Source organism: Diachasmimorpha longicaudata, chromosome 2, assembly GCF_034640455.1.
Source record: "Diachasmimorpha longicaudata isolate KC_UGA_2023 chromosome 2, iyDiaLong2, whole genome shotgun sequence".
Lineage (NCBI taxonomy): Eukaryota > Metazoa > Arthropoda > Insecta > Hymenoptera > Braconidae > Diachasmimorpha > Diachasmimorpha longicaudata.
In genome coordinates, this window is record NC_087226.1 from 395,367 (window position 1) to 406,833 (window position 11,467).

Below are 11,467 nucleotides of genomic sequence, written 5' to 3' on the forward strand. Positions count from 1 at the left end.
CTCATCAATACCTCTGTTTTATATTCGATCGAATACCACATTTAATTTTGAGTTTCCTAGAGCTGTAAGCGCATTTATGCATTTCAGCCACATAAACTCCCTGCAAGTTCCCGAACGCGGTGAATGACTCCCTCGATGACACAAGAACTTGTGCCGCCAGGGGCCATGGGAGATTCCCGATTCCATCACGAAATGCTGGGCTCTGTCGTCAGCTTGATTGTAGTCGCAGTCGCTTGATTCGACAAGGCACCGGTCTCGAAAGTAGGACCGGAACTGTCCGTGCCCCGTGAAGACCTGCGAGATCCACTGGTCCCACACGACCCGCTTGGTGTCCAGGGACGCGGCAGTAGTGGGAAAGAACGCTAAGGTGTTTCTCCCGATTTAAGCCCGCTCAAACTTTCGCTTCCAGAGACTTCAGATTTCTGTCTTTATATCACCGACGGCGTCGATCGAACGACGGTCGTCATTCACGCGCGGATTCGCAGAGTCTATCTCTACCGTACCTATTGAAACCGGAATGACTTCCTTGGCTTGATAACGCGCTGCTCTTTCCTGCAATAACAGATCCACAAGAAAAGCTGCCGCCACTCCGCAGAGTCCTTCGGGTGAAGTCGTACCATACGCACCAGTAGCTGTCAATAGTGCGCTCCTCTGTATGGTACGGAGCTTTTTCCAGTCGTACGATGTGCACGGGTCCACCTACTCTTGAGCTGCACACGTCGCGGCTGCATAAAAACGTTAAACTCGAGAGTCCCTACGTAGCCACAATTTAATTGAAAAAAAATATACTTTCTCATTGTTTTCGTTAACAAGTTTTGTTAAATGTGAATATTTTGTAAACAAATGTATATGAAAGGTCAAGAAAAAAAAAACACGGTTAAAAAATGATATGATCGCCTGCTGTGAATACCAGAGATAATGAATGATGCCGTTTTAACCAAGTTGTGTGCGCTCATCTACCCAATCCAGATAGTGAATCTTGGTCAGTTGAGAAAATTATCCAAAAATAAGCAAAGTAGTAATATTGTCATGAAAATGTCGTCTGCTTAATAATTTAGCAAAGCCTTATCCATTTATGTAATTCACAATCTTCGAATCTGATCAATAACAAGTATTAAAATCTTATTACAAAAGTATTATCATGGAATGAAAAAAATCATTTTGCATAATTGCAAGTATATTTATTTGCCAAACTCAAAAGAAAGGAGAGCCAACGGCACGTGGTGTTCCCAAGCGGTCACCCATCCAAGTACTAACCACGCTCAATGCTGCTTAGCTTTAGTGATCGGACGAGAACTAGCGGTTTCAGCATGATATGGTCGTTGGCCGTAGAAACTGGAGAAAATAAATGATGCTATTCTAACGAGGCAGTGTGCGCTCATCTACCGAATCCAGATAATAAATCTTGGTCACAATAATAATATTATCACATATAATACCACAAGTGGTTCAAAATTATCGAATATTTCCCGATAGATTCGTTGCAAACAAATGAAGGAGTCAAGTTTTTCAGGCTAAAAAATCACGAGTGCGAAGCACGAGTGATTTTTCCTGAAAAACTTGACGACTTCATTTGTATGCAGGGAACCTAGAGGGAAATATTCTATAATTTTGAAGCTCGAGTGGTATTCAGGGGATTATTTTTCCTATCCAAATTTCGGCCAAGAGAATTGTGCCATGACATGAAAAGAGGTTTATTTGGTTAAGTGTCGTTTGTTTACCAAAATATTCAAAAAATTATCGCTGATATTCGAGGTAGGCTATACAAAATATCAACAAATGGTGCAATTCTATTGGCTGAAATTTGGGTGGGAAAAATAATCATGATTATTTTTCCCATCCAAATCTTGGCCAATAGGATTGCACCATTCGACGTTATTTTGTATAGTCAACACGGTATTTCAGCGGATATTCTTGGAAATTTCACTGGAAATTTTGCATGTTGATATATATAAAAAAAAACAAATGTTGAAGTAACCCTCAATTGTATCTGACAGATTAAATGGCAATTCGTTGAAAATTATGTCTCATGGTGCAATTCTATCGGCCAAGATTTGGATGCAAAAAATAATCCCCCGAATACCACTCGAACTTCGAAATTATCTGATATTTCCCTCAAGGTTCCCTACAAACAAATAAGCTCGTCAAGTTTTCCAGAAAAATCACTCGCGCTTCGCGCTCGTGATTTTTAAACTGGAAAACTTGACACGTTCATTTGTTTGCAACGAACCTATCGGGAAATATCCGATAATTTCGGAGCTCTTGTGGTATTATATGCGAAAATATTGTCGGATTAATAATTTCGCAAAACATTATCCACTTATGTAATTGACGATTTCCGAATCAGAACAACAACAAATGTTGGAATCTTATTACAAAAGTTTTATTATTAGATTATGGGTGCAAATGATTAAATTATTTGAAACACAGTGGAAATAGTTTTGTAATATTCTTTATTCACACGAGGAAGACACGTCTTTACTAGTGAACCGTTGTCCAGAGACTAACTAACTTCTTATAATATAAAAATCTTTACTAGGAGAAAAACAATACAACCTTTATATTTCCAGAGGACAGAGCCTCCTTTGAATACCACTTGTGGTGAGGATCACAATGCTCTCAAGTCCAGAGCACAACAGATCATAAATCAGTCCCTTTTCTGGAAACTATTTTAAACATATGATAAACCTTGTCGAGTGATTTTTGAAGCAGAACCGAAGAGCTGTGTTCTAATTTTCCAACATTTATCATAAAAACAAAAAATCATTTTGCATAATTGCAAGTATATTTATTTGCCAAACTCAAAAGAAAGGAGCCAACGGCACGTGGTGTTCCCAAGCGGTCACCCATCCAAGTACTAACCACGCTCAATGCTGCTTAGCTTTAGTGATCGGACGAGAACTAGCGGTTTCAGCATGATATGGTCGTTGGCTGTAGAAACTGGAGAAAATAAATGATGCCGTGCGAACGACGCACCGTGCGCTCCTCTACCAAATCCGGATAGTGAATCTTGGTCAGTAGAGAAAATTACCCAAAAATAAGCAAAGTAGTAATATTATCATGAAAATATTGTCTGATTAATAATTTAGCAAAGCATTATCCATTTATGCAATTCACAATTTTTGAATCTGAACAATAACAAGTATTAAAATCTTATTACAAAAGTAGTATCATAGAATGAAAAAAATCATTTTGCATAATTACGAGTATATTTATTTGGCAAACTCAAAAGAAAGGAGCCAACGGCACGTGGTGTTCCCAAGCGGTCACCCATCCAAGTACTAACCACGCTCAATGCTGCTTAGCTTTAGTGATCGGACGAGAACTAGCGGTTTCAGCATGATATGGTCGTTGGCTGCAAAAATTGGAGAGAATAAATGATGTTATTCTAACGAGGCAGTGTGCGCTCATCTACCGAATCCAAATAATAAATCTTGGTCACAATAATAATATTATCATGGAAATATTGTCGGATTAATAATTTCGCACAGCATTATCCACTTATGTAATTGACAATTTTCGAATCTGACCAACAACAAATGTTGGAATCTTATGACAAAAGTTTTATCATAAAAACAAAAAATCATTTTGCATAATTGCAAGTATATTTATTTGCCAAACTCAAAAGAAAGGAGCCAACGGCACGTGGTGTTCCCACGCGGTCACCCATCCAAGTACTAACCACGCTCAATGCTGCTTAGCTTTAGTGATCGGATGAAAACTAGTGGTTTCAGCATTTTTTTTTCCAAAACATGTTTATTGATCTATTCAATCTATGCGGAGCGAGGGTACAATGTTAAATTTATTGACTATCAGAAAAACATGAGAAAAACGTAGATTCATTATAAAGGAAAAAAACAATTTGTAATTGGTAACTACATCCGCATCACTGGAGTGTAATGTTATATTTGTGTGGTGATTCCTTGGCATTGAGGATGTGAGATTTAGTGAAATATTTGATGAAAATTTTTGTTTGTCGTTTTAGAGACCAGAAAAAGGGCGAAGCAAACTGATCAGAGATATTTGGGAAAATAACTTAAAAAAATGCTATTACTGAGACTAGAACTAAGCTTATATAGAATATTTACATAAAAAAGAAAAGGCAGCTCAGGTAACCGCCAGTAACGAAGCCAGGTTAATGAAAAAATAGACTATATAAGTAAGAGCAGTTTTATTTCTATGATTATGTGTTCACATTTCGAAAGCAGTCGACGAACTGACAAACGATCTTAAAATCTCAAAAACCAAAGCATCGTCATCATGGTTTCTTTCTTTCCATGAACAAAGATTTATTCATATTATTTAATAAACATAAACTGGAGTTTTTGTCGTAAGACCACGGAGACGGCCTCTCCAGGAAACAATGACCTCATAGTATTAATATAAACTCATATAGGTCTGTAATGTGATCGTATTGTTTTCGTTCTTTTCAATAAGTATCTTCCCCATTTGACGTGATATATGACAGGAATATTATTTATGTCCGGGATGTAGCTATTTCTGTCTAGATAGATAAAGGCTTCAGGAGGTAGGAAACCTGTGTTGAGAGTTTTAGCTAGATAGAGTTAGGTTTTTAAAATTGGGCGTTGAAGGGGTCCGAATTTTCGTGGCTTTAAATTGTTTTTTAATTCAAATAACAGTGCCACCGGTCATATTAGCGATCGTCTCTGCATAGTTCGTAGTTTTTAAAGACAGGTTTGTGTCGTTCAGATAATTTTGTTACACACAAGAATAGACCGTCTGGGTTGTTGTTTTCAATAAAGTTCAGGAGGACCGTCCTGCCTTAATTAGTTATGATTGAATTGACGTTGATATATGCGCATTTCAAATCATTGATTGACATGAGACTTTTTTGCGTGAGATTGGGTGTGTTATTCATTTTGACTTTCGAATTAAGAATTAAATTAATCTGCTTGGAGTGGATCTCCAGAGTGTTATCCAATTTGTGGAATTTAATATTCACACATGATATAATTTCATTGTTGAATTAATTGAGGAGATGCGTTAAATCTTCATTGTTAGAATTTAAGGGTCGTGCGCTGATTTGAGGAAGCTGTTTCATGTTATTATAGGAAGAGGTGTTTGAAGGTGTTTGTTGGGTGAAGTAAGCGGAATTGCTCGATGGGGGAGCTAGTGGCTTTGATCCTACTGGCTGTGAGAGACTGTGATAAATTGCGTGAAGTTGCGAAGCTTCTGGGATTGATTTCGTTATGATTAGATCACGAATTGCCATTCTTTTGCTTGCGAGTTTCGCTTTTTTAGCTTTGGCCTTGTCTCTTAATTTTTTTTTAACTGGGCAACCTCTATATGTAGCTGGATGGCCTTCGTTACCACAAATAAGACGTGCTACTAGGGGTTTTGTAGGTTGGGAGTCAGAGATAGGGTCTTCCTGAAAGGAGTCGCGTGGGCATTCTCCAGGGTTGTGTGGGGAGGTGCATTTGACACATCTGTGGATTAGTTTACAGTTGGAGGCTGTATGACCGAATCTTTGGCAGTTCTTACACTATTTAGTTGAGTTTTTATCAGTCTTAATTTTCTTCTAATGGACTATTTGGTGAAGAAGTCCGGTTATTTTTTTCACGTTAACAATTGAACTGTTACAGGACACCTAAACGATGTAGAAAGGGAGTGGTCTTTTGTCCCCTTTGAATTTTTCCGTATTAAAAGGTGCAACTTTCAGGAATTCGACATTTTTCATTCTTCCCTCTTTAATTCGTCAAAAATTTCTTGTGTGGAGAAATTACCTTCCAGGTTTTTTAGTAGAATGGTTTGGACTTTGATTTCTTTAGGAGTATAGGAAAAGAAGTTAATATTGTTGACAAGCATAAACTTTTTGATTAAGTTGTAGTCATTAATGGTTTCTAAGAATAGCGATGTTTTCGTATCACATTTTTTTTTTTAACAAATTTCCCTTCTAATTTTTTTGGATACTGAGTTTTGGATGAGTTTAATTAGTACACTAAGGTTTTGATTGTGGATGTTAATAAGGCGAGGTTTACCTCTGGTGGAAGACGAGAATTTTGATGATTGGGTGACTGAGTTGAAGTCCCCGATAGATTGTTGACTGGTGAAGTTGAGGTGAGCATTCGGGTTACGTTGACTTGAAGGCTTCAGGAGCATGTTGATGTCCCCTTTGGGTTTTGGGAGAGGCGGAAACTCTGAGGCATCTGTTAAGCAGCTTGTTTCCATGGATTTCAAGGCGTCAGGTTTTTGGTGGTTGGTCTCAGGTGGGAGTACGCCCTGAGGTTCGGATGATCTGCTCGGTGTGATTTTATCTAACGAGTCTTGAAGTTTGAGAATTGTGGTGTTGAGCGTTTTAATAGTCTCTTGTTGGTTCACGATGAGCGATTTGAGGCTATTATTTTCTTCGAGAATAGACAGCATCATTTTGTTGGTTTGTTTTATCGGTGTCACTGATGTCGAGTTGCATGGTGGGTGATAACTCGCCGATGGATGTTCAAGGAGAGGGATGTTGGATTCATCCATTACCATGTTGGATCTGAGAATGTTTGATTGTGTTGTTTTTTGAATGTTGATATTGGATTTGTTCATTAATCAACTGCGCTGAGACTTTGTCAGAGCAGATGAGCCTCTGATGAAGATTTCGTCCAGATCAGTGGTTTTGTGGCCAGGGATGTTGTTTATGTTCTTCCTATTTTTTTCTGTAGATACACCCTCAGGTGCATGCTTTGGTGGAGATAAGTCCATTTTCGGGTGAAATCGGTGATAAATTAAGGAAAAGGCCGGTCCGAGTGCCTGGACCATCGGGTGAGATACGCGCCCGCTGAGCGCAGGGCGCGCTAGCGTGATACTTTTTAGGTTAGAAAGATTGTATTTATTATTTTAAGTCACGATTTGATGTTTTGATAAGAAATATACCCATGAATAGATGGTGCGTATATTAGTGGGAGAATTTAACAGTATTGCGTGGTTAATGAGATGATAATTGCTTCACGATTAATGGATATTATTGTGTGTCTCCGTAGAGGAGATATTGGTGCCTCTACATTGAAACCTAAACTGATGCGCTTTCAGCATGATATGGTCGTCGGTCGTAAAAAATAGCGAACATAAATGTTGCCGTTCTAACGAAGCAGTGTGCGCTTATCTACCACATCTTGGATAGTGAATCTTGGTCAGTAGAGAAAATTATGCAAACATACGCACAGTAGTATTTTGACTGACTTTTATTGCTGCTAGACGGTCCTCATTACTCCAGAAGTGTAATCAGTCTTTCGGCCATTCTAGACTCTGCCCTAGGCAGCCGTCTAGTCGATGGTTACGAGTGTCTGTGCCCTACGCGCAAATTTGTAGAGTCCCTTAATGCCGCCCTTGGTGACATGTATATCTGTGCCTGCGGATCCGAAAATCTCCACATCTGACTTCATCGAGTCCGCTGCTTCATGTGCGTAGGTGAAGACGGTCATCCTCTGTCAAACCGCATTTATTGCAGAGAGTGTCAGTCCCTTTGCCTATTCTCGAGAGGTACAGAGCGAGGGGCCAGTGCCCAGCGATAAGCCCCACTATAGCTCGGAGCTTTGCCCTGCTTAGGTCCAACAGAGCTTCTGCCATCTTCCTTGTGGGTCTTGTCAAGATTCATTTTGCATGTCTGGCGCCCGTTTCCAAGGCTCACCTAACCACAATCCTCCTGTTCCCACGTTACTTGACTAGGTCTTTCACAAAGTCAGTTTGCACGCCTCCGTGCTCCACTTCCTCGTAAGAGGCCCTCCTGCACCCTTCTTTAGCTGGCTCATCGGCTTTCTCATTCCCTCGGGGGGCCAGCGTAGCCCGGAATCCAAGCCACCTCTAGCCGATTGTGAGTGGTGATTTCCTCCATCAGCTCTATGCATTCACCCATTAATTTTGAGCAACACTGGTATTTGAGTATGGCCCTCAGCGCGCGTTTGCTGTCTGAGTAGATGAAGATCTTTTTGCCCTTGTCCCCTGTTTGCAGGATCATCTTGGCACGGGTCCTCAGGGCGTCCAGCTCTGTCTGGTCTCTCAGACCAGACTCCCGTTCCCGCTCGATCGCTCACCCCAGATCCATCTGTATACCAGACTAGCCCCCGGGGCGGCGTACAATCCGCGTCCTTCCCCGATAGAGTTGCCACCCATCTGAGGTTGACAGAGAACTTCCTGTGAAAGTGCCATATGGATCGACAGGCGTCACCCCCTCGTGACAGTAGCCCTTCCAGCTCTCTGTCTGCAGTGAGGACACCAGCATGCCCCGTCTTTGCTCCCTTTCACGTCCCGTGCATCGGTGCCTCGATCCAAAACGATGCTGCCACTTTCTCCGTCATGTCAAAGGATGTATTATCGAAAGCCCCCTCTATGTCTATAAAGACACCAAGGGTGTCCTTCCTTTCCTTTGCGTCCTCTATTATGTCGACCAAGTGGAGCCATGCAGTCTCGATCTGCCAGCTTGGTATGCATGCTCTGTAGGGCAGATATGATCAACTCTCAGTGCTCCCTCCTTAATGATCGGTCTGTAGGCTTTAGCATTGTCATAGCTGCATTTATCCAGCAGCGGGATAAAACCAACTCTGAGTTCCCGCCACTTGTTGGGCACATAGCCCAGTGCTAGGCAGGCCCTCAGCGCCGGTAACAGTTTGCGCAGAAGCGGTGGACCCCCTCTTCGCAAGAGGGCCGGATATATTCCACTCGGACCCGGGCTCTTGTACATTTCGAAGGAGTCCACCGCCCACCGCAGCCTGTCCAGCGTTACTATTCTTGCGGCTAGCTCCCAGTCGGGATCGGTGCTTCCTGTTTGGGTCCTGCATGCCTCAGGGCACTCCCCTGGGTGCTCTATGATAGAGTCCGGGAAGTGCGCGTAAACCAAATGCTCCACAACTTCACGCAGTTCTGTAATGGTCTCCCCCCTTGTCAGCGTGATTCCAGCCAGCCTTGGTGTAGGGCCCCCTGAGAAAACCCTGCGAAGTCTGGAGATCCTTGATAGTGTCTCCAGTCCCTCACAGTACGTTCTCCAGGTGAGCTCCGTTGATTTCTTGATGAGCCTCTGGTACTTCCTCAGTGCATTTCTGTACCCAGTCCAGTCATCGGCTCTCTTGGAACCATACGCTCGGTTCCATAGTCTCCTGGACTGGCTTCTCAGCATGTCCAGTTCCCGACTCGACCAAGGCCCCTTGTTCCCTTGCCTACACGGTTTAGCCAGGCATGCCATCTGGAAAGACTTGGTCAAGGCGACGTGGATTCACTCCACCTCCTCCTCCAACCTGTCCTCCCTACAGGGCCTTACGCGTCCTACCCTGAGCCCTTCCTACAGGTTTCCCTCAAAGGAGTCCCAGTCGGTGGCCCTAGTTTTTCTGCGCAGGCGATCCTGTTGCAGCCTGACACAGCCCTTAATGCTAAAGCTAATGCGTCGATAGTCTGAGAGTGTGTTCTCCCGGTCTCCTCTCCAGTCCATGCACCGTTCCGCCAGTCAGCGAGCGCACATGGTTAGCGGGATGTGACCAATGTGGATCTAAAGCCCCTGTTTAGGATCTCTAACTCCTCATCTGCCATAAATTCCAAGAGGGCAGTGCCCCTGTCATTGCATCTCTCACTGCCCCACACCACATTCTGCGCGTTCGCATCACATCCTATGATGAGTGGCAGCTTTTTAGATCTGCAGTTGTTCAAGAGATCCCGCAGCTCCTTAGTGAGTGGCGGTGTTGGTGAGTCATGCGGGAAGTAGGCCGAACAGAACACAATGTCGTTCGTCACTTCCTCCCCCCGAAGCCTCATGACAACCACCACCAGGTGTCTGTGGCAAAAGTTAGCCATTCGCCTGGCTCCGCTGCGAATTCCTGGGCTCCGGGCGAGTCCCTGTGCCCAAAGGGGAGTTTGGAGGGGGAGAGTCGCGATGGGGTGTGCAGGACCCCTAAACATTTAGGAATGTTCGGTAGGGGGTCACATTCTTTGAGAAGCCCTCAGAAGAGCCGGGTCGCGGACGCAGTGGGTAGGACTCCCAAATATTGGAGAAGTTTTGCTAGGGGGGTCACGTTGTTTGAGAACCCCTCTGAGGGGCTCATTCGTGGGATAGGTGGGAAGGGGTGGATGACGAAAAATGATAGAATTTTGTGATTTTACTTACTTCAAGTACTCCAGTAAAATGCATGAGGCAATATCACACACAAAAAAAGTTCAACTGCTGCGTCAGCAACGTGTCAGTACTATCGGCTGATCAGCACTGAGAAGATTTCGTCTGAGCTGCCCTCATTAGGAGGGGATACACTTTTTGAGGCATATGAAATTCTCAACTTGGCAGAAACTAATCTATTGCTTAGTGACACAGAAGAATTATTTGGTTACTTTTCGAAGCCATTCAGTGAATCCAGATAAATGTTGAAAATTGTCAAAATATCCCTGTCAAAATATCCTTGTTATTTTTCCTATCCAAATTTCAGCCAATAGAATTGCACCATTTGTTGATATTTTGTATAGCCTACTCCGAATTTGAGCGATTATTTTCCCCATCCAAATCTTGGCCAATCTCTTTTTACCCTACTTCAGTGCTTTTAGCCTATTGTTGTATACCTACCCATCTACATATTAAGAATTAATAGCGAACCTCAAATAAACTTCGATAATCCCCTGGGTCCTTCCCCAATAAAACTCCTAGGCCTTTCCAAGATAATTCTCAGGACTCTTCTCCAATTAACTATATACTCTCTTTTGTCATACAAGCCTTCAAAGACAGAGTTCCTACTCCCCTACTAGAAAATATCCCCTCCAACGCACCAAAAGGACAAACTCTTAAATAGAGGATCTCTGCATTTTTCCTTAGTAGTAGATTTCCAATCGTCATACAGTAAGTAACTATCTGTCAGGACTATATCCGAAGAACTTGTATTTTACTCCAAGAATAAAGCTTCCGTAGAATATAACTTCCTCATTTTTATTGGAATCCGACGCTATTATCGTTGGCAGTTTCACCCTATCCAATGATTCAATTCATCCTGTTTCGATTATTGGTCGGAAAAAAAATCGTGTTACTGTTACTAGGTACATCGTTTGGATTGGTGGCCCTTTTACATAAAACTTCATGGCGCCTGACTATTTGGTCGTTTTGGCTTGATTGCCCAGGGCTGCGTATACTTGTTCTTCCTTCCGTGATGGATGAATTACATCACAATTTCTTGAAAATGAATTTTCCGGCGAACGTATTTATGGTGTTAACTTCACTTAATATGAAATAAAATAAGGAACACGTTCCACATCCACGGCAGGTCCATTTCAGCATTTGATGGGATGAGCGCATATACGTAAATATAAAAAATTTATCGTTACAGTTTTTCAGTTCAACACCAACCAGATATTACAGGGGTAGAGTACTTCTGTGCTGGGCTACTTTACGCCGATGACGTCCATCTAGCGGGAACATCACATCTGTCGGTAAGAAGAATCGCATGACACTTATCGGTGTATCTGGGGATATACCATCAGGGAGAAGAATTCTTTCCGAGTA

General features: G+C 42.4%; 3 non-coding genes and 1 pseudogene across 3 annotated transcripts; all 4 read right to left on the bottom strand.

Annotated features, from left to right (window-relative positions):
• Positions 1-1,208: 1,208 nt before the first annotated feature.
• Positions 1,209-1,327, bottom strand: LOC135159878 (5S ribosomal RNA). The gene has a single exon (XR_010298472.1). It is a non-coding gene; the product is annotated as a 5S ribosomal RNA (ribosomal RNA).
• Positions 1,328-2,813: 1,486 nt separating this feature from the next.
• On the bottom strand, positions 2,814-2,932 carry LOC135159879 (5S ribosomal RNA). Its single transcript, XR_010298473.1, has one exon. It is a non-coding gene; the product is annotated as a 5S ribosomal RNA (ribosomal RNA).
• Positions 2,933-3,237: 305 nt separating this feature from the next.
• LOC135159881 (5S ribosomal RNA) lies at positions 3,238-3,356 on the bottom strand. The gene has a single exon (XR_010298474.1). It is a non-coding gene; the product is annotated as a 5S ribosomal RNA (ribosomal RNA).
• Positions 3,357-3,633: 277 nt separating this feature from the next.
• Positions 3,634-3,752, bottom strand: LOC135159873 (5S ribosomal RNA; annotated as a pseudogene).
• Positions 3,753-11,467: the final 7,715 nt, after the last annotated feature.